This window comes from Falco peregrinus, chromosome 2 (assembly GCF_023634155.1).
Source record: "Falco peregrinus isolate bFalPer1 chromosome 2, bFalPer1.pri, whole genome shotgun sequence".
Lineage (NCBI taxonomy): Eukaryota > Metazoa > Chordata > Aves > Falconiformes > Falconidae > Falco > Falco peregrinus.
In genome coordinates this window covers 4,198,857-4,221,460 of record NC_073722.1, presented here as the reverse complement: position 1 = coordinate 4,221,460, position 22,604 = coordinate 4,198,857, and the positions used below count along the sequence as shown (strand labels likewise).

General features: G+C 38.7%; 1 long non-coding RNA gene across 20 annotated transcripts in view; it reads left to right on the top strand.

Annotated features, from left to right (window-relative positions):
• LOC129783794 (uncharacterized) overlaps window positions 1–21,111 on the top strand; it is a 35,555-nt gene extending 14,444 nt beyond the window's left edge. For 10 of the 20 annotated variants that reach the window (XR_008745655.1, XR_008745654.1, XR_008745663.1 and 7 more), the window contains 7 exons: window positions 6,427–6,585; window positions 8,709–8,839; window positions 9,424–9,991; window positions 10,367–10,512; window positions 12,212–12,521; window positions 13,301–13,396; window positions 16,811–21,111. This is a non-coding gene — a long non-coding RNA (uncharacterized LOC129783794). Of the gene's footprint in view, window positions 1–6,426; window positions 6,586–8,708; window positions 8,840–9,423; window positions 9,992–10,366; window positions 10,513–12,098; window positions 12,522–13,300; window positions 13,521–16,810 lie in introns of all 20 variants that reach the window. The other 10 variants (XR_008745665.1, XR_008745656.1, XR_008745651.1 and 7 more) reach the window with 10 other exon arrangements.
• Window positions 21,112–22,604: the final 1,493 nt, after the last annotated feature.

Sequence of the window (22,604 nt, the reverse complement as noted above, 5' to 3'; positions counted from 1 at the left end):
CCCTTTTTAAAAGGAGGAAAATATTAATTAGAAAGAAATGTCTTTTATAAATTCTACAGTTTTCTTTCAGAATGAAAATTGTGATGAAAAATACATGCCTGCAGCTTAGTTATCGTAGATTCATAGAATACTTGTGAATGGAAGGGACCTTTAAAGGCCATCTAGTCCAACCCCTCCGCAATGAGCAGGGACATCTTCAACTCAATCAGGTTGCTCAGAGCCCCATCCAAACTGACCTTGAATGTTCCCAGGGATGGGGCATCTGCCACCTCTCTGGGCAACCTCTGCCAATGTTTCACCACCCTCATTGTAAAAAATTTCTTCCTTGTACCTAGTCTGAATCTACCTGCTTTTAGTTCAAAACCATTACCCCTTGTCCTGTCGCAACAGGCTCTGCTAAAAGCCTGTCCCCATCTTTCTTATAAGCCCCCTTTAAGTATCGAAAGCCTGCAGTAAGGTCTCCCTGGAGCCTTCTCTTCTCCAGGCTGAACAGCCACGACTCTCCTAGCATGTCTTCACAGGAGAGGTGTTCCAGCCCTCTGATAATTTTTGTGGCCCTACTCTGGACTTGCTCCAACAGGTCCATGTCTTTCCTGTGCTGGGGACTCCAGAACTGGACGTAGTGCTCCAGGTGGGGTCTCACCAGCGTGGAGTAGAGGGGTAGAATCACCTCCCTCTGCCTGCTGGCCACGCTTCTTTTGATTCAGCCCAGGGTATGGTCGGCCTTCTGGGCTGTGAGCGCACATTGCTGGCTCATGTCCAGCTTTTTGTCCACCAAGTTGTCTTTAAATATGATGTAACTCCATAAGCAATCTAATGAATAGACTATACAGTTGTTTAAGTCGGTCCTATGCCTGAACAATATGGACTTGGTCCACTGGAGAACATGCACTCGTGTGACCATTCTTACCCCAAATGTTCTCACGCTCGATTACTGTTTTCTAATGGGAACATTGTTATTTTTCCAACAAAACAATTGTCAGTATGTGTTTCAGATCAACAAGTAAGGTTCCAAAAGAAAAAAAAATCAATTTATTTCAAGAATAATAATAAAAAATATTTCAATAATATTCTCACATCTCAGGGATGTGAGAGTTATGATTTGATTTATTGTACCACTGGTGATTAATTCTATGATGCTCTGATTCTAAGTTGCAGCTTAAAGCTCTGATCTCAGTTATAATCATTACTCAGCCGGTGTATTTCTGTATACTTTAAGAAAAACGTAGCAACCTGCATGTTGTTTTGTTTCGTGGTGGTTACCTTTACCAGTAGTTGCAGTTCTCTCTGGAGTGTGCATTACCCACCAGAGGGAGCTGAAGCCAAAAACTGTCCGATTTTCATAGAATCATAGATCATTTAAGTTGGAAAAGACCAGTAAGATCATTGGGTCCAACCGTTAACCTAACGCTACTAGTCCAGCACTAAACCATGTCGCTAAGCGCCACATCTACAGGTTTTTTAAATACATTCGGGGATGCTGACTCAACTGCTTCCCTGGGCAGCCCGTTCCAATGCTTAATGACCCTTCCAGGGAATAAATTTTTCCTAATAACCAATGTAAACCTCCTCTGGCGCAACGTGAGTTGGCCTTTCAATTCTGTGGGGTTTCCCCGGTGAAAGTCCGCTCTTACATTTCACAGGGCTTTGGATTTGGGCATCTATCCTCAGGTTAACTTGGGAGCAGATGGGAACCAGGCAGGAAATCAGTGCTAAAATACGACCTCTTTTGGGACATTACTTTGGTGTCAAAGCAAGCAAAGCAAAGCCCTGTGATGTACATATTGTTCTTTGGGTTTTATGTATGCTGTTCTTTATAACATGAATAAGGACACCAAAGTTGTATAAAAGAGAAATAACTTTGAGAGTAAAAGAATTATGCCTGAGGAAAATTAGGCCAGGTAGAAGCAAGGGTGAATAGGTTATCTGCCTCAAAAAGGAAATCTCTCAAAATTCCTGACTACAAACAGGCTGGAGGTTATTTCTGCCATATTATTAAACTGACATTTTGTTTATCAGTAAATAAATTGGCTGAAAAAGGATAGAAGGTGTAGCTCATGCGTATTATGTGTGTTGATTTTGTTCAGCACAGGAATACATGTAAAGTGTCTAAAATGTTTATTTTGACTGAGAATTTTGGAACTAAATGTTTAAGTGTTTTCAAACTTACATATCTTCATTTTTCCTTAAAAATCACAGTACTCTGACATACTCGTTTATCCCAATTCATGATGATATACTGAAGAATGTTCTGACTTTTTTTACTCAGACAATTTTTAATCCAGCTCAAGTGCTGTGGTTTCTTAAATGTATATTGATAGAAGCTTGTTAAAATTCAAGCCATTTTTTTTAATTTATCAAGGTATATTTTCATTATTACATGTAAAAACTCCAGGCCTCTAAAATGATTTAAAATTGACCCTTAGTGCTATGGTGGACAGGTTAGAAGCCTGAAAAGTCCCATGAAAAGCAATTTAAAAAAAAAATCTTGAGAATGTTGATATAGCTGATTTATTTATCAATAAACATGAAGGATTAACACACACAACTCCTTGCTTTGGGTGTGCCAATACTGACATGGGCAATGAACAGGGAACTCTTTGTCTGTTGGGTTTTTTTTTTTGTTATGGTAATCAGTTAGTCAAGGTGAGAGGAGTTTTCTTGTTCTTGTTCTTGGTTTTCTTGCTGCTTATTAAATCGTAAGATCAATTTGTATTTCATTATTAGTAAAAATCTTCATTTGACCTAGAAGGCCTTCTGGACAAATGAGCTTCTTCCCATGTGTTTCCTTCTGCACTTGGAATAAGTCATCCACAGAAAAATAAGTAGATGTTGAGACATGGAGATTAACAGCTGAAAGGTGGCAAGAAATACCTTTCTGAGTGATAGTGGACCATATGAACATAAACAATGTTTAGGAATAGGTAGAGTTGACGTCTTTGTACTACAAAAGGCAGGGAAGCTCACACAGTTAATTATAGCTGAGCAATCATATACAAAGCTGGTCCTTATTCCCTCTAAGCTGCTTGCTGCTTGCTTGAGGCATTTGTAATTTTCAGTGCTGTGGCATCCTTTGACTTCTGCAACACCATTAGTCTATTGGTCATTAAGAATTACGGCCAATGGGAGACACTCAAACTTCCCTAGGTAGTAGTCAAATTTGCTTTCTATGCCCCAACTGTGGGGGTTTGCCTGTTAGACCTCCTATGGGATTTTTTTTCAAATTCAAAACCTTGTAATACAAAAATGACAACAGTCACATCAAATAACCTCAATTTCAGCTCAGATTTCTGTTGACAGTATTTTGTCATGTCCTTCAAGGGAAGGTGCAAGACAGTTTGTATCACATTGCTGTCTAATGGAGTTTGCTTTATGGCTTCCTCAGTTAGAAGTTGTCTTATATAGGTGGAACATGAGATTTTAATAGTTTTTTTTAATGTCTGGATCCTATCTAACTTACAAAGGGCTCATTATCCATATTCCAGCATTTCAGAGAGGACAACTTTTTTATTTATTTTGCTGTCAATTTAGTTAAATAATGGCATAACTTGTCAGAATTTTTAATAGGCATTTTCCAACATTTCAATGAAAATTATGCTGTCAAATGTAGTAAATAAAAAGAGAAATGTAAAAACTTCAAAATGATTAGCAAAAGACTCATGAATTTGTAAACCGAAACAAACCTTAAATTATTCAGTTTACAATTATACCTTCTCAGCAGTGGCTGTTGGATAAATTACAGTGCTCTATAACACTTTGAATGCATATGCTAGGATTTTCTTAATTAAAGAAAACAGAGGGGGAGAAAACCTTACAACTTTTTTGGAAGAGGAGATACATTACAATTTCTTTCAGATGCAGTTAACTAGCTATAAAATGACCCTTCACTTCTCTTTTTTAGTTTTCTTGAATTACTTTTTACAGTCCTCATAATTATTTTTGACAGCTTTTTAGTTCTGTCTCTGCACTTCATTCCTGATGTCATTTCAATCTTTGTTTCAGTTGTCTCTGTTGTTTGGGTTTATTTTTCTGACTTGCTTTGTGTGTGGGTAACACTTTCATTTTCCCTGTTTTCACATTTGATTTCCCTTCCCTCAAAATTTTATTGCCTCATACTTCGTGCTGAAGTCAGGAAAGGGAAAGGAACGTACGCCAGCTGCATACTCGGGAAGACTTACTTAGCTCTATGTCTGAATCTATGCTTATTTTTATTATTTCAGGGTTTTGATCATGCCAGTTGCTGCATGAAATACACATTTCTTCAGCAGATACTCCTTTACACAGGGATTGCTCCAAACTTACATCAAGAATTTCAGTGAAAGATTATATTCTATGTGCTTATAGAGTAATAAGAAGTATTTTTCACCAGTGAGAATTTAGGGTTAAAAAATTCCTCTTCATAACTCAACTAAATGTCAGCCTTCCATCATTACATTTTTGTGAAGATCAGGTCTGTTAATAATTTCTTTATATTTACTCCATTGTTATATATTTGATGTATTGTCATTATATGATGCAAATCCAAATGTTATAAGGGATTAATCCTAAGGGCTCATTTTGCAGGCATGAATTCCCTCATCCTTTCAACAACCTGCTATAACTTCTACTAACAAACTGCTGCTCAAGTACTTCTTTCAAACATAAGTTGAAGGGCATTCTTTCCTGGTTTGATAACACCAGTCCAGCATGCAGCTTTGCGCAGTGTTTGTTGAGGTTGTCATACTGGAATTTCTGAGAAGAAGATTTATGCCAGTGAAATGCAGGAGTGTTCTCCCAGTTGGTGTCTTACTCCCAGTATCAGCTGGGAGTTCGTTATTCATCTTTGCTCTGTGTAAATATTGCAGCCATGTAAAAAAATGATAGGTTTTCTAAGGGTGACTAGTCCCCTTCTATAGCATGTAATGGTAGGGAAGGATAGTCATCATTACCTAGTATGTTTGACAGGATTGACAGGATTTGAATGGTAAGGCTTAGGAGAAGTCCAGTGTCTGGCACTCACATTAATTTGATTTTCAAATGGCACTGGCAATATCCTGTATCAAAACCAGAAATAGTTTCTAAAGGCAAATCCAGCTGCAAGGAGTTGAGACAAGTGTTAGAAAGAAAACTGATGAAAGAAGAAGGAAGCAATAGGCCGTGCATAAAATAGATGATAAAGTGCATCATCCAAAGTCAGTCCCCTATTTTATCACTGGTATGTCTGAAGGGTTTAAAAGCTAGATTTGCAGATGGTAATGACATTGGGAGCACAACAAATCATAATGTATGCTGCATATAGATTCAGCGTAGATTCAGATCTGAAAATATTCCAAAAGAAGAAAAATCAAATCACATTAGAAGTCCCAACGACTGTATGGGACAATCTCTTATAGCATTAAAATGTGCAGTTAACTCGCATATTTGACAATCTGATAGCCTTTTTATTCCCAAACTGTCACTGCCAGAGCACCAGGATTGCCCTTCCAATCCTTCCACTCCCAGTTGTGTCATAGTTGGTATAAAAAGTCTGAACTGGGCTGCATCGGAGCATCTGGGCTTTATTCTGTACCTTGCTCATCTACTTGATTCTGACAGTATAGACCTAATGTTGTTACATACCTCTTGCACCGGGTTGTGCATATACATCTGGTAATGATTCAGTCTTCCTTGTACATGCGCTTATTCTTCAGGTTTTATTCAGTAGTATGACAGAATAAGGCTGCAGGTATGTTTTCTCTTTTAATTGACTCTTCTTTTGTACAGGAATAGAAAAGAAGCCATGGCGTTCAGTGCTAGCAAAGCTGATATGCCGAGACTCTGTGTCTGCTGTTCAGGGTGAAGCTGTAACTAACGACTACTTCCTTGTGATCTTTAGGTAATGAATGTTTAGGAATTATATTCTTGCTTCTCCCGAAAAGGAAGTTGTGCCCAATTTTTTAAAATAGGTGGGTGGCCTGTGAGGTCTTTAAGAGCATCTTTTGGAGTTTTTGAAAATCATGCTGGCAGCCTTCCAGCAACTTTAGCTGCCAAATTCCTCCTAAAAATCTGGGGGTTTACCCCTACCTTTCTCACTTAGCTGTGTTCCATCTGAAGGCAGAACGTTTCAGCACTCTCATGCCTCCGTTAAACCTTCCAGATTCTGGTACCCGCATCCTATCATGCCTGGCAGCTAATCCAAGAGCAGCTTCTGTGTTATTCTGTTACTTTCGAAAGGGTCAGCAGGGCTGTCCTTGCTTTACACTGAGGTGATTTTAACCCTAAAATATTCTTGAGAGAGCACATTTTCTTTTCAGATAGCGTTGCAGTTTTAAAAAAATTGCACTTTTAAAAGTGCCTGTAGTGGCCTATAGAAACCTCTTGCTACGAACAGGCTGTTCCTTGCAGCAGGCTATTATGCAAGCAGAAATTTTTAATGTTAGCACCTTTGCCTGCTCTCATGCTTTTCAGGGTTGCAGCAATTACTTTATTTGCACCTGCTTCATTAATCATCTGGGCTATCATCTTGTGTCATTCAGCTGTATTCCAGATACGAATACCACTGAGATAATACTCTGGAATGCAAAGACCACAAGCTTGTGGCAAAGTTACCTTCAGTTTGTCTTGGAGGTGAGTGGTTTCTACTTTTTCTATTATTTAAGTTCCTACTGTTTCACATGAACATCTGTAACAGGATTGCAATGACAAGTGGCGTGCCATGTAACGGTTAAAAAAACGAATACCAAGTGACCTGAGTGCTCTGAAATCAACAATGTGACAAAGGAGACGGGCTTAAGTGATGAACAAGTGTATCCACTCTTGTGAGAATACAAAAGATCTAAACCAAATTTCATATGAATTTTGTGGAACTTTAAGAAAATTTAACCTCTGGAACTTAATTTATGATTACTCCTTATCACTAAAATGTACTCTCTAATCCTAAAAATCTCCACATTCTGGAAACCAAAGATAAGATTCTTAGTGCTGAATTCAAGCTTCTGTTGCTATCTCAATACTTTATCGGTAAACTGAATACTACTATCAAAGATCTATAATTGCATATACATTTTATATCTTCTTGTAAATAATACGATTCAAACATGTATTTGATGGCATTAAAGTCAAACAATGGCTTGTTCTAAAAAATGTCCCAAGTCCTTAAATCCTGTGCATCTTAGCTCAGGAAAAGAAACATTCCTTCTGAACACAGCTGTGCTAAAACAGTTGCGGAGAGAAAATTCTGCTAATTTCTACATTCTTTGTAAGCCAGATCACATCAGGTTTCATACATAGTGGTCAGAACCCTGTATTTCACTTAGAAAGTGAAATGTTCACCAATGCAGACATTCATGTACCTGATCTTTGTGTACTTACCAAATAGGCGGACAGCAAAATTCAGGTAGAACATTTCAAGCAACCTCATAAGATAGTCCTGGTAGAACAACCACAGACACGTGTTAATTGCAGAATATTCTATTCCTGTGCTGCAAATGCTTTTTTTCCTTTCTTTTGTGGTTTTGGTTTTTTTTTTTTTTTTCCAATTTAACCTTAAATATATAGGTGGTTGTCCTGAACTTCTTTGTTTAGCCTTTTGTGGTAGAGGGAACTACCTTCAAATGTGGAACTTGGCTGCACAGATCTATGACTGGTTTTTGACTGTTACTACAAACAAGGGGAAAAAACCAAATGGAATTTGAGACATTGTAGCTACAAAGAATTGTTACAGGCAATTTCAAAATACAGGGGTGTTTGATGTTTAAACGTTCCCTTTCTTTCAGATTAGGGCAGGTAGCAGAAAGACAACATGACAGGCACAAAGTTGCATTTGAAAATATGACTGAAACCTTTAAAAAGTGGTTATGCCAAAAAGAACAGACAAAATATACTAATTTCTGTAATTAGTGCCTGAATTGCCTTGCCTGTTTCTGAAGTAGTTTACACATTGCAAAGGTTCAGAACTAACGTAAATGAACACAATGCTGAGCACTGCTGCCATCACCCAGTTAAAACCAAGTTGAACTTAAAGAGTTAGCCAAAGGACTCATCCTTGCAACACCTTGATATGGAGACTTTTTTAGAATGTCTCAGGCAAACTGTAGCAAAAAAAACCTGAAGAAAAATAATTGGTTTTAATGACAAAAGCTCAGAACTCCAGAAGTGAACTCCTGATTCCCACTGGTTTCAGTGAGGCCAGGATTTCAGCCCTACATTGCGACTGGGTACATCTATATCTCTGTTGGGGAACTGGAGATCAGTGTCCATGGGATTGTTCAGAAGATTCATAAACCAAGCCACTTCAAACTTTAAAACATAAAGAGGGACAACAATGTAGGCAGAATACCTGCTAGACATAGATGGATGAGTGTTTGGGTTTTTTTTTTGTCTTGGAGATAGCATTGTATGCAGGACTGTCAGTGCTGGAGTGATTACAGCATGGAACATAGTAAAATCAAAATGCCATGTTGTTAGAATGGAAAAAGGACTTGTGGAAAACACTGAAATTGTGCTGGGGAGGGATACAAAATTATTTGTCTTTATAAACGAGGGATTGGCCTCTCTTCCAGATTCTCTTGACACTCATTTTTCAGTTACTAAATGCAAATTTATTCAGAAAGTATATTTGGGGTGTATGCATGCTCATGGATTTTTTTAACATTTCTGTAAAACCTAATTAAACAAGACATTTACTTAGATAATTAATTGCACAAAGCAGGCAAGCTGGTGGGGTTTTTATATATATATATTTTTACCAGACTCTGTTATCTTACAACCTTTGGAAAAAGAAGTATGTGAAGAAACAGTCAGGTCTTTACACTGTTCCTTGCCAAAGTAAAGAGTACAGGTTCCATAAGGAAAGGCTACTGCTTGGCCTCCCTGAGAATGGGTAAGTGTCTCTGGCCCCGACTGCATCATCCACAGATTTTTACATATAGAACAAATCATATGCTCATGCTCTGTACAACTAACGGCTAAATACTTTTAAATAGAGTGATTGTTCAACCATCTTAAATTTCTAATTTTCTTGAGTCACAATAGTCATTAGCATAAAGGGCATTCTCTTAAAACCCATCAGATACTCATGGAGGTGTCTCTAAATAAAGTTAAAATCTGAAAATAACCAATTCTTTACAGTATATTGTGTATCTGAGTGGAAACTTTAAGTCCGGTTCAGCTCAGCTGTACTTACTAGTTTCAAAGCTACTGTGGGACCCAAACTGTGAGATAAGGCTTCCTTTTCCAGAAATGAAGGAAGACAAAAGTCATCAATTTCTGGGCATAAAACCCTCTAACCATAATGAAAACTTCACTGGAGCAGAAAGATGCAACTCGTTCTTCCCTGTGCCTGTTGGACTGGGTTGGTTTTCCCTAGCATTTGTGAGATCTGTGAGAAATGTTTGGATAAGATCTTTTGGTGCTGTTCCCAGAACATGGTTCATGTGATATCAAAGAATTCTGATGTTTTGCCAGGGACCTCTTTGTCACTGGGAATTTAGAGGCTGCATTTGTAAAGGGTTGGCTGAGCTGAAATACAAAGAAAACTCCTGAGCAACCTATTCTGGCAGGCCATCTTCTGTCAAAGGCCACCAGGGACCTGTACCAAAGGCTTCACCCGAAAGGAGAATAAGCAAGGGAGCAACAGGTGACAACTTTGACTTCTGTAGCGCTGCAGAGCTGGAGCTGAAACAGTGGTTGTGCAGGCCATGGATTTGCGCTGAAATACAAATTATTGGAATAAATAAATGAGGTCATTGTCACCTTCCTTAAAGCCAGAGCGTCCTTGTCTTCAAGTGGGGAGATCAAAAAGACGCAGGCGAGACTGATGTACAATTATTACATTCCTTCAGCTGCAAGAATTAGTGACTGTAGCTGCCTCAGAAGTGGGAAGGAGGAACTGTGACTCTGCTCACTTAAATGCTATTTAAGCAGCATTACTATCTCTCCAGACATTGGTCTAAACCAGTGGTTTCCAGTCTTTTTTTCCATCTGTAACCCCGAAGTTTTGTCCACTGGCCAGGCAGTTCTGGGTGAATGGAAGGTAAGCACGCTGACAGTTTTCTTCACTACTTCCCATTCACCTCTTAAAGTCTGGAGTTGCAGACAGCCTATTTTGTCTTCTGAGTAAGTGCAAGGAATTTACCTTGAACCCACCATTGCATATAATAAATAACTGTATTTGTACAGTAGTTATTTAAGGTGCAGTCTATCACCACCTGCTTACAATATACAAAAGATGAGAAGGAAGCAGGTTTTCCAGAAGCCTTAGAACTGTAGTGACCACCCATTAGGTAAATCGTGCATCCTTCCTGCTGAGGAGTTTTGCTTTGTAATTGTGAATTATGAATTGTGAACAAATGAATGTAATCAAAAGGTTGGAGCAGGTGACAAATATTAACGTTTAATATTTTTTCAGAACTTTGGACTCCATGGGAAAGGTGCAAGGAAACTAAGGCGGAGAAGGAGACTGGAGAAGAAGGTGAAACAAGAAATAGAAAAAAAGGAACTTACTAGTGAAAACATAATGCCATTGCTTAGTACTTGCTTAGTGGAGATGAAAAGGTGAGAAACAACATCTTAATGTATCATGTTTATACAGTTTCTCTCAAATCTTAAAATACTGTTCTGCTTACTGATGGATATGTTATGTAATGACTGTTAGAATGCCAAGAAGCTATTTTGTTCTACTTTGTATTCCTTTTTTTGAAACTATGTCACTTATTTCCATCAAGTTTTCACTCCATAGTTTCCATTATGATCTGGTACCAGGAAGGTCTCAAATAGGTCTCAAAATAGGGATCATAATCATAATTAAATCCACCTTTTGATTGCTTAATTTACACTGATGATTTATTTTTTTAATCAATAATTTTTTCTTCCTAAAGACCGAATCTTAAATTGTAGTAAGAATTCTACAGTTTCATTGTGTTGTAACTAGAATTCATTTTTTCACAAGTTTGCAAAGTCTATTAATAATCTTTGCTATTTACTGTCATCTGCATGTATAAAGTATCACTGGTGGGCTGTGTTTGGCTTTACTATGAACAGTTTCCCATCTGACTTACTGTAGATAGACTCAGCCTTGTGTTCGTTTGACATGATTTACCTTGATCTTCTCAGTCATCACTGCATCAGATCAACAGACAGATCAGCTGGAGAAGTTATTACAAGTGCATATATGTACATGTACAATAATTTATATGTCCATATGGAAGGACCTATGCCTAGAGGTCCATTTGGTTTTTATAGTTCATTGACCAACAAAAATGCCACTTAGCTACTTATATACATAAATACGCTAAAACTGAGAAAAACATACATATTTTTAACTAGATATAAATGAGACAAAAAAGTGCTGACATATATCTGCAGAAAAGTTCTTGAGCTTGTGACTGACTTGCCAGATGATCTCCTGCTCCCTAGGTCATAGCGTGTTCACGTCACACGCACCATCTCCCTGAGATCAGTTTGCAAGCCCTGTGCCAGCTCAGTCATCTTGAAGCCAGCGCATCCATAATCTTTCTATACACTTCTGCCTTGACCTACATTGGCCACTATCTGGTGCTTCCCAGCGACACTGAAGAAGAAAAAACTGACTATATCAAACTGTGGAATTTAGAAACCAGAAGGGCAGATATTTTTTTTTGTAAGCTTAAATGCACTTTTCATGTTGAAAAGTGACTGCTAGATGTGGTATTTATAAAAATAACCAAGGGTTTGGATCGTGAATATTTGCATGAAAACTACTCAGAAATGATCAGCACCGTAAGGATTACTTACTGAATATGTTCTATAGTCGCTAAAAATTCATGTACTCATTTTGCCAGTCCCTTCCGCTAAAAATTAACACTTACCAAAGAAAATACTGTGAAATATTCTAGCGTTTCTTCAATAGGTAGGAACCAAAGTATAGTATCAAGGTTTGCTGCTTAAAATACCTAAATATCTATCAAATTTTCTATAAGTGTGGAAAATACAAATTTTTTAATGAATTAATTACATATGCAACAATTAGAAAGCAGAGCTGGAAGTCCATTTAGGAGATCAATTATTTCAACAGTACTGAAATTTATTATTATTGGGCCTGTCTTTCTACTGTAGTAGGATAGGCCCTTCATATATCCCAACATCCCTATTTTCACTTCCAGAAATCGGTGGTACTTCTGTACAACAGCTAGAATCCTGTCCCTGGGTAGCTGTGTTCTGCAGCCGTCACCTGAATCGCCAGGTATCATTAAAACCTTCCTCTCCCTGATCCTAGTCTCGATGCCCCGGGCGATTGGGCCATTCATCACATCCTGTGCTTTTAAACGTGCCTGAGTTGTGGATCCGGATTTTGCTGGGAAGAGAACGGTCAGCTTTCCCCATGGACTTCGTGCATCTGTGGTAGCATAACCTTCAACTCAGTTCAGCTCACTTTTGCCAGGGGAACGCACGGAACACCGGCGATGCTCAGCGTGTGCCCTTAGGTAGGGTGGATCTGATGGCTCTGCTCTCCCTCCTGTCCTGCTGGCTGAGAGTAAATACTACACTCTTCAAACGATTTTCAGAAAGAACTTTCAGGAGAAAAGGTAGGAAGAAGGAAAAATCTCAGATTAAATTCTCCTAGAGCTTTGTCTGAGCCTCCAAGGATATGTCAGTGCCTTCCCACAGCTCAAGAACTGCTGATCCAATCCATTTCCCCTGCCCAAGGGCAGGATCAGTTATAATTAAACTGATGCTGACATGATTGTCTAGCCTGTCTTGTAGCATCTTCATCACCGGAGATCTTTACTTTCCAAAGTAATATATTCCAGGGCTTCACTGTCATTACGGTTGGACAGTTCTTTTTTTTGTTTTGTTTTCTCCCTAGTGTCTTATTTAAACTTTCAGTGCTCCATCTGAAGGACATTAATGATTGTCCTTTTCACTTAGACAGATTGTCCCTTTCCTCTTGGAAGCAAAAACTTTCGCATTACTGAGGACTACTGACTTCAGTCCTTTTGTTTCTAGGCTTTGTTCTATTTTTCATTAGAAGTCATTGTCTTCTACACTTCTTCTCTACCTTGTAACTTATTTGAACTCCCTCCACCCTTAAGTGTGGTGTCCAAAACTGAATAGCATATAATAATTTAGCAGGTCTTAAACCAGCATCCCTATCTGTTCGTCTCACAAGATGTGGGGTTTTTTTGCAATGGCACAGAATTAGTGACATGATACTCTCTTCAAATCCTAGGGGGGGTTTATTGTCATTAATTATCGTACTAAAATAATCATTACAGTCCTATTCATTAAGACTAATGTCAAATTAAAAGCAGAGGTGTTTATCTGACAAATACTTAAAATTACTATTTTTTTTTTTACATTTTAGGTTTAAAAATTATTGAAAAATGAGCCATATGTGTACTGCTTGGCAGTTACAGATGATGCCAGTAGAATCGGGTTTGGAGTCATGATGGAAAGATGGGTAAACTCCTGAATATGTTCCTCTTTTGTTATTACATGAATGTAATACTCCACAATCATGAAGTCCCTCTACCGAATCACTTACTCAGAAAGGAAAAAGGAGGAAGCTGGCTAATGCTGATAAGGTAACCATGAAATGCAAAGAGTAAGTTAAGAGATTTTGTGCTTCTGCTGGTAAGTCAAGGATTTATAATGTTTGTCAAAATTACTTGGAGTTATATTTTCAAACAAAATGCCTCATACATCATTTTTTTCCACCCACTTGCATCCTTTCACTAAGTATGATAAAACTACAGTTGGACATCTTTGCCAGGTTTTTGCTGCCTTAAGAAATAAGACAAATGACAGATAACCGATGGTTTAGAATGGCAGATACATTAGTTTCTGCTTACATGTTCTGATCTTCTTAACTGGAAATGAGCAGGAATGCTGAGCAGTCATTAGTAAAAGAGTTGCATGATTCGTTTGAGATTCGGCTTTCTCACGTGTCATCTTTATTAAGCAGCACTTTCTTGACATGGGACTCAGGTTTTAAGTATGACTATTTGTGAATGGCCCACTCTTTTTCCCGGCTGAAGTAGATGATGACCATTCCACTCGAGTAGAATGTGTCGCCAATCACAGTGACACAAACCACACAGGGAGACTCTAGGCTGAAGAAGGTACAATTCAGAAGCACAAGCATCAAACAAAATAAAGGGATCTCGGGAAAATTTAGTCACGAAGGCAGCCAGCCATCCCCAACCACCCTGTGAGATTCCAGTATAAGGTGACAGGATTCCAGCGTCTATATAAGTATAAAAATAAGACTTAGAAGATTCTAAGGCTTGCACGGTAGTAATGAGAGACGACCAAGAGCAGCTCTGCTTGCCACTTATTTAGAGCTGTTCGAAGTCCAGTCAGCCTCTGTAGTTGTGCTGCGTCATGGTTTTTCCAAGACTAACAGCATACGTGGTGATCTCTAACGGGTTTTATTTAAGGTTTAAACAGAGATCTGCTTGAACGGATACACTGACATAAAACTATGCCAAAGCTATTATACAGTCTGTTTTAATGGAGTTGTTTAGATCGGCACCATCTTCAACTGAAACTCATAATACCTCTGTTAAGTAGTGTATCTTCCTACTGGCTCAAAAAGCATGGCAGAAATAGCAATACCACAGTTACTGCTTCAGTTTCTTCCCATGGATCGTTAAGAACCCTGATCCAGCAGATCAGCCATAGTTTTGAGCCTTGAGTTAGACGACTGTAACTAGGGATACCTTAGATGCTTTCAATTGATGCACTTAAAACCTTCAGTAGAAACTTGGGTATTATTTTGCTGAAAACACAAGCAGTATCTTACAGGAATGAGGTTAGTGCCACCTCATTAGTCAGCGTTTGCATGACTGGCTTTAGAGCAGGAGCTTGTACCCAGTGTCGCTCCTCAGTTTTGCTATGCAAGGCAAAACCAAACAGTTTCAACCTCATTATGTAGTCATGGCTTTTCCAAATTTTTTTTTTAATAGAGGCAGCTTTTGAAGAGAGACAGAACCTGCTTTGTGCAGATTCCCTATTTTGCCAAACCCACAACTGAAAATTGCAGCTTGGTCTTATCAGTTATTCAGGCTGTTGAATAGGAGATGAAGCATCTGCTGAAGAGAGTGTTTGCACAACACCTTTGGAGGAACGGGCAGAGAGGAAAGGCACAAGCTGTTAGAAAATAGTATCAGTGGCAAAATAAAAGGTGGTTGAAAGCACAGTCAGCCTGAAGACCTTTGCTTCAGCTACACAGAATTGAATGGAAGTATGTCATTTTTGTATTCATCAGATAATTCCATTTAAAAGCCACGCTTAATTTAGTGAGAAGGAAAACTAGGACTATAATCTGGGCATATTTTACATATCTTTATGTGCAGATTTAGTTCAGCCATAAGGCTCAGGAAGGAGCTTAACAAATGATCTGTTGTTTCGGCAAGCATACTAACATGATCTTAATTTAATAACAACTTTTTCCCTAATGAGTTTTTTGAATAAACTTCTGTCTCAAAGACAGAATTCCTGTATTCCAAAATACCAGGATTGAATTGTTGGGTTTTTTTAATGATTCATCCAGAGACAGAACAGATGCAGAAATGTTTCTGGTTACAGTCAGGATGTTCCTTCTGTGAAGGAGACTTGCATGATTGGAATTATTAAGGGAAGTTTTAAATGTCTCTCCACTTCATTTAATTTTCATAAGTTTTAACAGGCTTTTACAGTAGGCAGTTACTGAAGCCGCAGTTCAGTCACTCTGGTGCACTCCACAAAGTCAAGCCTTTGAAATCCGTGGGTGCTTTCTTCTCTGCTGTTGTACCTCATGCCAGCAAGTACAGATGAGAAGTTATTAAATACAAGAGAGAGGCGTTAGGAAAAAAAATTTATTAAATACGAGACTTATGTCTGACCTGCTTCCCCCAAACCACTTCTCTCTCTGTGGCAAGAGTCACAAGCGTGTGGCAAAACATTCAGGATTTCTTTAAAGAAAAATTTAAATACTTAATATGTCATTTTTCAAGGAAGCATCATATTTTATCCTTTAGCATGTTTCAAAAGTGCATAGCATGTTTACAGAAAGACAAGTCTTGTGGCTTGTAAAGCTTCACCAGCTAATGCATTAAGTACAATCCCCACAGCATGCAGGGCCAGGCCAACTGCTGCACGGGCGTAAGAATGAACACACGCTCTGTTAACTTACCTAATCTGATTACTTGATCAGGTGAGGTAAGATCTGTTAACTTACCTCGTATCTGGGAGTGGGGAGGTATGTCTTCTGAAGTCGGGTTTAAAACAGCTCTGGTATGATAACCACAAATTTTATTGCAACATTCTTTACATAAAATCACCCAGAAGTAAACCTTTGTGGTTTACTACAAATAGCATGAGAGGGGAAAGACTCAAAACTATTCTCACCTTCTATTGCTGAATAAAATGTAATCATAACATGGATTAATTTGCCACTCCAGTGTATACTATCATTAGATTAGATTACTGCATTGAAAAATCATAACCAAAGTATGCATTTTTATTTAGAAAATGCTCAATGCTATGGTTCTGTATGATTTAAATTATTACCAACATTTCCAAGTTTTATAAAATTAATATGAAGAGTGCACCGATGCAAATTCCAGCAATCTGACACTCAGAAATCCAAGTAATTTACCATTTTCTAAACATCTCTAAAACTCTCCTAAAAGCCATTTAATAGCGAGATTATCTTGCATCTCATGTTCCAGCTCTACTAGTTAACTTACACAACTCAGTATGTTCAACTAACAATTCAATTGCTTGTTAGCATGTCGGTATTACACCTTCGGGAAAAAAATATATTTAGTTTCTTTCTTCTAGGATTTACTATCTATATGTATTTGAGTATGTTTTTGTTATTTGTTCACAGGATAAAAGTTTGGGATCCATTTGAACACCAGCATACCATTACTCCAGGTTATGAAGGCATACGTCACCCGCAAACTCCAGCTGCTGGAGGAAAGGGCAAAAGCAGTCCTACTTGCAGGTCTGTAAAACCAATTATTATTCTGGTAATGCTTCTACAATTCTATTTCTCATCCTTCTCCAGTAATAGATGGCACATTACCATTAAACATTTACAAGGCAAAATTTCCAAGTAGGCACTCATGTAGGTATATAGTGGGCTGTAACTCTAGTATGGTTTTGATGTTATCTTAGTTTTATTTTTTATTTGAGGAATGATAGGTACTTTCTCCTTTTAAATGGGATATTGGGAACTTAAACTTTGCTAACTGATGAGGTCAAAAGGAGCCCCAGAATAATTCTGTGGGTGTCCAGTAGCAGCCGACAGACTAGGGGGCATGCAGCCCCACCTTTGGCCATGCACTGGACAGCGGGATCAACGATCCCAGTTAGCAATCCCTCCCTGTCTTGGGCACCAGGCATGGGTAAAGCGTCCCTCAGGCAACAATTAAAGGCATTCTTCAAGGCCTGAAAAGCACATAGTCCAGAAAGGAGAGGGTCAAAAATAGTCAAAGAGCAAGAAAGCAGAACTAAGGAAATAACAGTACCAGATAGCCTTCATGCAAATAGCTGAAATTTGTTTACCACAGGTTCCCTTTATTCTAGGCTTTCAGTCTTATATGCATTTCCACCACTCAAAATAATAACCAGCGAGAAAGCAGGATCTCCATACAAGCCTGAAAGGGACACATAGCTTTCGTGGCACAAGTATGAATGCTGGGGCACCTGTGGGCAAATGAATTAATTGCAAAACCTCTGTCCATCTCTCTCCTCTCTCCTTAAAATAAACAAACCAACCGATAGCGTTCCTCCACTGCCAGCAAACGCAGCTCCTGTGGTAACCTCACACAGTACCTGTCTGGGCTGCTGTCTCCCAGATGAACCCTGCTCTATTCCTCACTAGAAGGTTACAGTTGCAAGTAAATTGCAGTCTTTTTCCCCAAAAGCATGAAACAGATTTACGCACCTCGAAGTTGTCAGATTTTTAAATTCATACTGCATATAATTGCGTAGCATCCAGTTTGCCTCCCACAAAAAAACCTCTGCCTCACTGAGACCGTGCAGGGGCAAAATGAAGTTTGGTGTGGTATCTATAAGCCTACCATTTCCTAGCCTGACTGGTGACCTAAATAAAACTTTCAGTATTAGGTTTTTCCAAGATGTAATTTATACTATGGCTGTCAGGAGTTAAGATAGCAGTTGCCATGGAGCTTTAATCTTTTTTTAGGCTTTAGTCAAAGGAAGCTGGAAATCTGTATGCTGGGTAGAACCCTGCTCAACAGAATTATATTTAAATTGGGACAGGATTTTATCCTAATTTCTCTACTGAAAGTTATTCTCAAAGGTTCTAGAATTCTTTTTATTTTATTCTGTTTCTCAGCAGGAGATTAAAGTTTCCTTTTAGGCTTCTTAAATCACACTACATTCAACCACAGAAGCACCCAAGTTACTTCCCCTCCACTCCTCCAACTATAAACTGTAACTTTCTACTAGTCTTAGTAGAAACGTGCGCAGCTAATCACTGTAGTGAAACTCATTCACTAGTTTTTCCATTTTCAGTGGAGGTATTCTGTAAGTATGCAGAAGCGAAACTTTGGGGAGGATTTTATTTTCTATGTGCCCACTAAGCACTAATCCCCCTACGCTGGAAAACAGGCCTTTGGAACAGGAGAAGTAATTACACTTTGAATCTGTGTGTATGCTACTTATAACCTACTTGACGTATATTTCAGGAAAAAAAGCAGCATGCAACTCGTGAAGTGCATCCCCAAGTACAAAATTGGCCATGCTATAGTGAGTGATGTTCTGCTAGAACACAGCTGCAGCACAACAGAGATGCAGTCCAGTGTAATACTTGCCGTTAAAACATTGCTGACTTAAAATTGAAGTGGCCCTACCAGGTAAACCAAAGGAAAGCAGAAATAGCTGGGGAAAAAAATTGCAAAATTTGTCAAAATAAGCCTTTAGAACAACTGCCCTACCCCGACCAAAAATTAGAAAGGGTTCAGATGCAATATGAGCTTGATCGTAAGAGGCGACTTGGATTCGAAGGCAAATGACAGCTTCATTTAATGAAAAATTTGGTAGAATTTTCACTAAATAGAACTGTTTACTGGCCAGCTGTAGTGGAAATCCATAATCCTAGAGTTGTTCCAAAGACTGCAGGGTAATCAGGAAATTGGCACAAGAGAGAATTTAAAACTATTTCAAATCTTTTGTGGCATGTATTATAAAAAAGGCATGATAACAGTAAAAAATAAACATCTTTTTCTTTCTAAGATGTCCAAGTCTGTGGGACTTGAACACTTGCACAGTAGCATCTGGTTTTACCACTGACAGTCAAATGTCTTGCCTAACTAGCACTGGACAGAAAAACTATTCTTGTGGGTTTGAGTGACAGCCCTGCTCATCTTGAGAGGCTGTCCAGCTGTCCCTTCCACTGAAAAAACACTTCTTTGCAAGGTATCTGCTAGCAGCCAGGAAGAACCTAAAGAAAACTGTACTGTCTGAAAATGAAAGAAACAAGGAGCATCTCCAATCTCTTGAAGACAGCTATTCAGAGATGGAATTGTTCACTGTGCAAAGCTATGCACCTGTGAATAGGATTCAGAAAGCCGTGACGGTCAAGGATTCTGCTTGAAGTAGCTCAAAAGAACTTTTGAGAAGTGAGGTGAATAAGCTAAGAAGTGCCTGGCTTCAAGAACAGATGCTTTACTTTGAATTGCAGGGAGATACCCGTCTCCCTTCAAGGTTTTCAGCCTTTCTTGAGTTAGGCTCCTATAGGAAACTTTCACAAAACAGCAAATGTTACTACTTCCCTAACCTCATCTGACTGGTCTAGCGCAGACCTTCCCAACACACATCTTGGTTAATTTGTCGGGTCTGTGGCATTCCACAGGTCAAACCACACTTGGCCTGCCTCAAGTCTCCTCTGCAGACAGCCAGGGTTGCTAGCCCTAACAAAGATAAATATGCTGCTTCTAAACTGTAGCCTTAACAAGTTGCTTTTCCTTTGCCCACAACAGATTTCTTGGCTGAGACCGAGTAGACAGGCTGTCTTTCAGGACTAATACATCTGCCATTTGAGTTTAAAGCAGGCTTCAGCAACAGCCACCACAATAGCATTAGCTTTGAAATACGCAACAGAACAACTTCAGACATATTACCTGATGTGATAAAGTACCTTTGCGATTTGCAGGAGCTTTTATCACTGCTCTGTTAGATTCAGGTATATGGGGGGGGGGGGGGGGGGGAAGTATTTAAAGCAAGTTGGGCTTTTATATGAAACCTGCACTACTTTTTCCAGTTTGAGGTGCCAATGTCAAAGACTTGCAGAGCTACAGGAGATGAGACCTCTTAGTAAAAGAAATATATGTGCAGATAAGAGGGAGAAAGAACTCTAAGCCCTTAACTTGCTGGTGTGGCAATCGCTGTGGTTTTGTCCCTTTAGACTGGCTGGGTTTTACAGGAGACTGAACAGGGTGCAGTTCAGCACAGCTGAGTAAAGAATAAAAACCCAGATTAAGACTTTTAAGAATCAGATCTGTTTGCAGTCAGAAATGGTAGAAGCCACAGAAGTGCCAAACTGCTAATTTTAAAGAATTAAATCAGACAAACTGTAGTAGTTTCCTTCAAGCTGAAGTTAGAGGCTTTTAAATGAAGGGGGGGAAAATATCTTCAGAGTTAAAAAATAATACCTTCTTTACAAAGGCCCACTTCAGTGTTAAAAGAACATCCAAAATGGAAAATCCTTAGGTAAATTCAGGCAAGAATGGGGCATTTCACTTATTGTTCTGTACCAGTTTCAAGACTTGTCAGTACCACATTACCATTTCTGGATGTATAGATTAGTTAATGCTTGGCAGGGAAATACAGTTAAAACTAGTTTAGATACAGAGGTATTATCACTGTGCTTTTTAGCAATGAACAGGTATGAATGTACAACAGCATGCAGAAGACTACACTACAAGAATTTGTACCTATCATGGCCGGTAATTAACTGTATTTGGATTCACGCAGCTTACACAACAGAATAAAAAGTAACACACGGCAACTGGAGGAAACCTGTATTAATCTTGTGTACTATTCCTGAGCTGGCAGAATTCCAGAGTCCAAAAGAAATGCATCAACTACTGGGAGGTAGCAAGATGGCTTTTCGTACGTATACACAAATATTATTAAATTGCTCATTTTGCTTTCAAAACAGTACGGTTTCTATTAGGTGTATTTTTTGTTTTGCTTTAAAGGTTGTTTTGATTAAATGATTAATTTGTCAAGATTAATCAAAGTGGCCCACGGGACAATAATCAAAAACCACTCTTGATGTGATACCATTCCTTTTAAATAGTTTGTGGGGACCTTCTGCTACTGGTGAACTTGCGTTACTTCAAAACTGAAATGCAAAAAGAAAGAACAAGTGCACCATACTTTCAGATGCTTCAAGAAAACAAAATGTAACCTACGCTGAATTAGGATGTTCCCAAGCAGTAAGCAAAGAAGCAGTTCCTGTGTAGTTACATGTACTTCTATCAACTTCCAAAGTGTTTATTGCCAGATATTTATGTTACTTAGACTTACTTCATGACACCTTCAAAACACATATTGGCTGAACTGGTTTAACAGTGTTTACTTTTCATTTTTACCTCACTAGTGAGGTTCATCCTTTTAAGAAATGGAACTCAACATTAAGTAGCAATGTTAAGAGTTCTCTACTTACCTTTCTGATTTCATACTAACATCTTATGCGCGTCTTCAGCAATTACCATTGATCTATGAAAATGGATGCAAAACCACAAAATCTGGGTTTGGTCAAAAAAAAGGTGGTGAAATGCTAAATACCAGGTAACATCAGATCTTTTCTCATGTAAGTTTTTGCAACAAATTAGCCAGGGTATTTAAAAGAGAGAATTTTAGAGGCACCCATGAATATTTGGGGCACGCTGCTAACCTGCTTATGAACAATTATTGCTGCATTTGAGCCATTTTATGTATTAGGCAAGCAAGTGCCATCTCCCCAGCAATATTTTCACTGAAAACCTTAGGAATTCATATTCCCTACCAGAAGAGACATTAGCATAAAAAAAAAAGCATCCCTGCATTAGAGATATTTATCTGGACCACTCAGAATATAAAATTTTCTTTCTGTAACCACAACATATACGTCCTACTTTAGCAATTACTCCAGATGAACAATTATGTAAGGCTCCCAGCTTTCTCTCTGCCTTGGAAAAAAATACTCTTGATTTAGCCAGTAGAAACTCAAGCATACTTTTCAAGATAAATTAGTAATATTAACAGTTACAATTTCGCTTGTACTTTGTTCAGCAACTTTGGTGTTTAAGAGATGTTTGGTTTTAATACTAGGGAGCATTGCCATTTTAGGTAGATATCAGATGCTGATACAATCCCCAGCCCGAGGCTACCAACCAGTCTTTCCAAGAAGGAAATTTAAGAGTCATTAAGCTGTAACAAACAGAAAAAGGAGAAAAATACACAGAAGACCGCTTATAACACTTGTCTCCAACATGTGAGCTGGCCTGGTTATTCTCCATCAGTAGCCATGATCCAGCCCCCTCAAGAAAGCAATTTTTGCAACCTCAGATTAGCTACTCGGCCTGAAAAGCAAGACAGGCCCTTGGCACAAGGTTCACCTTCTCTCCTACCCTGCTGATGGTCAGGGCCCTTACAGCAGTTTCCTG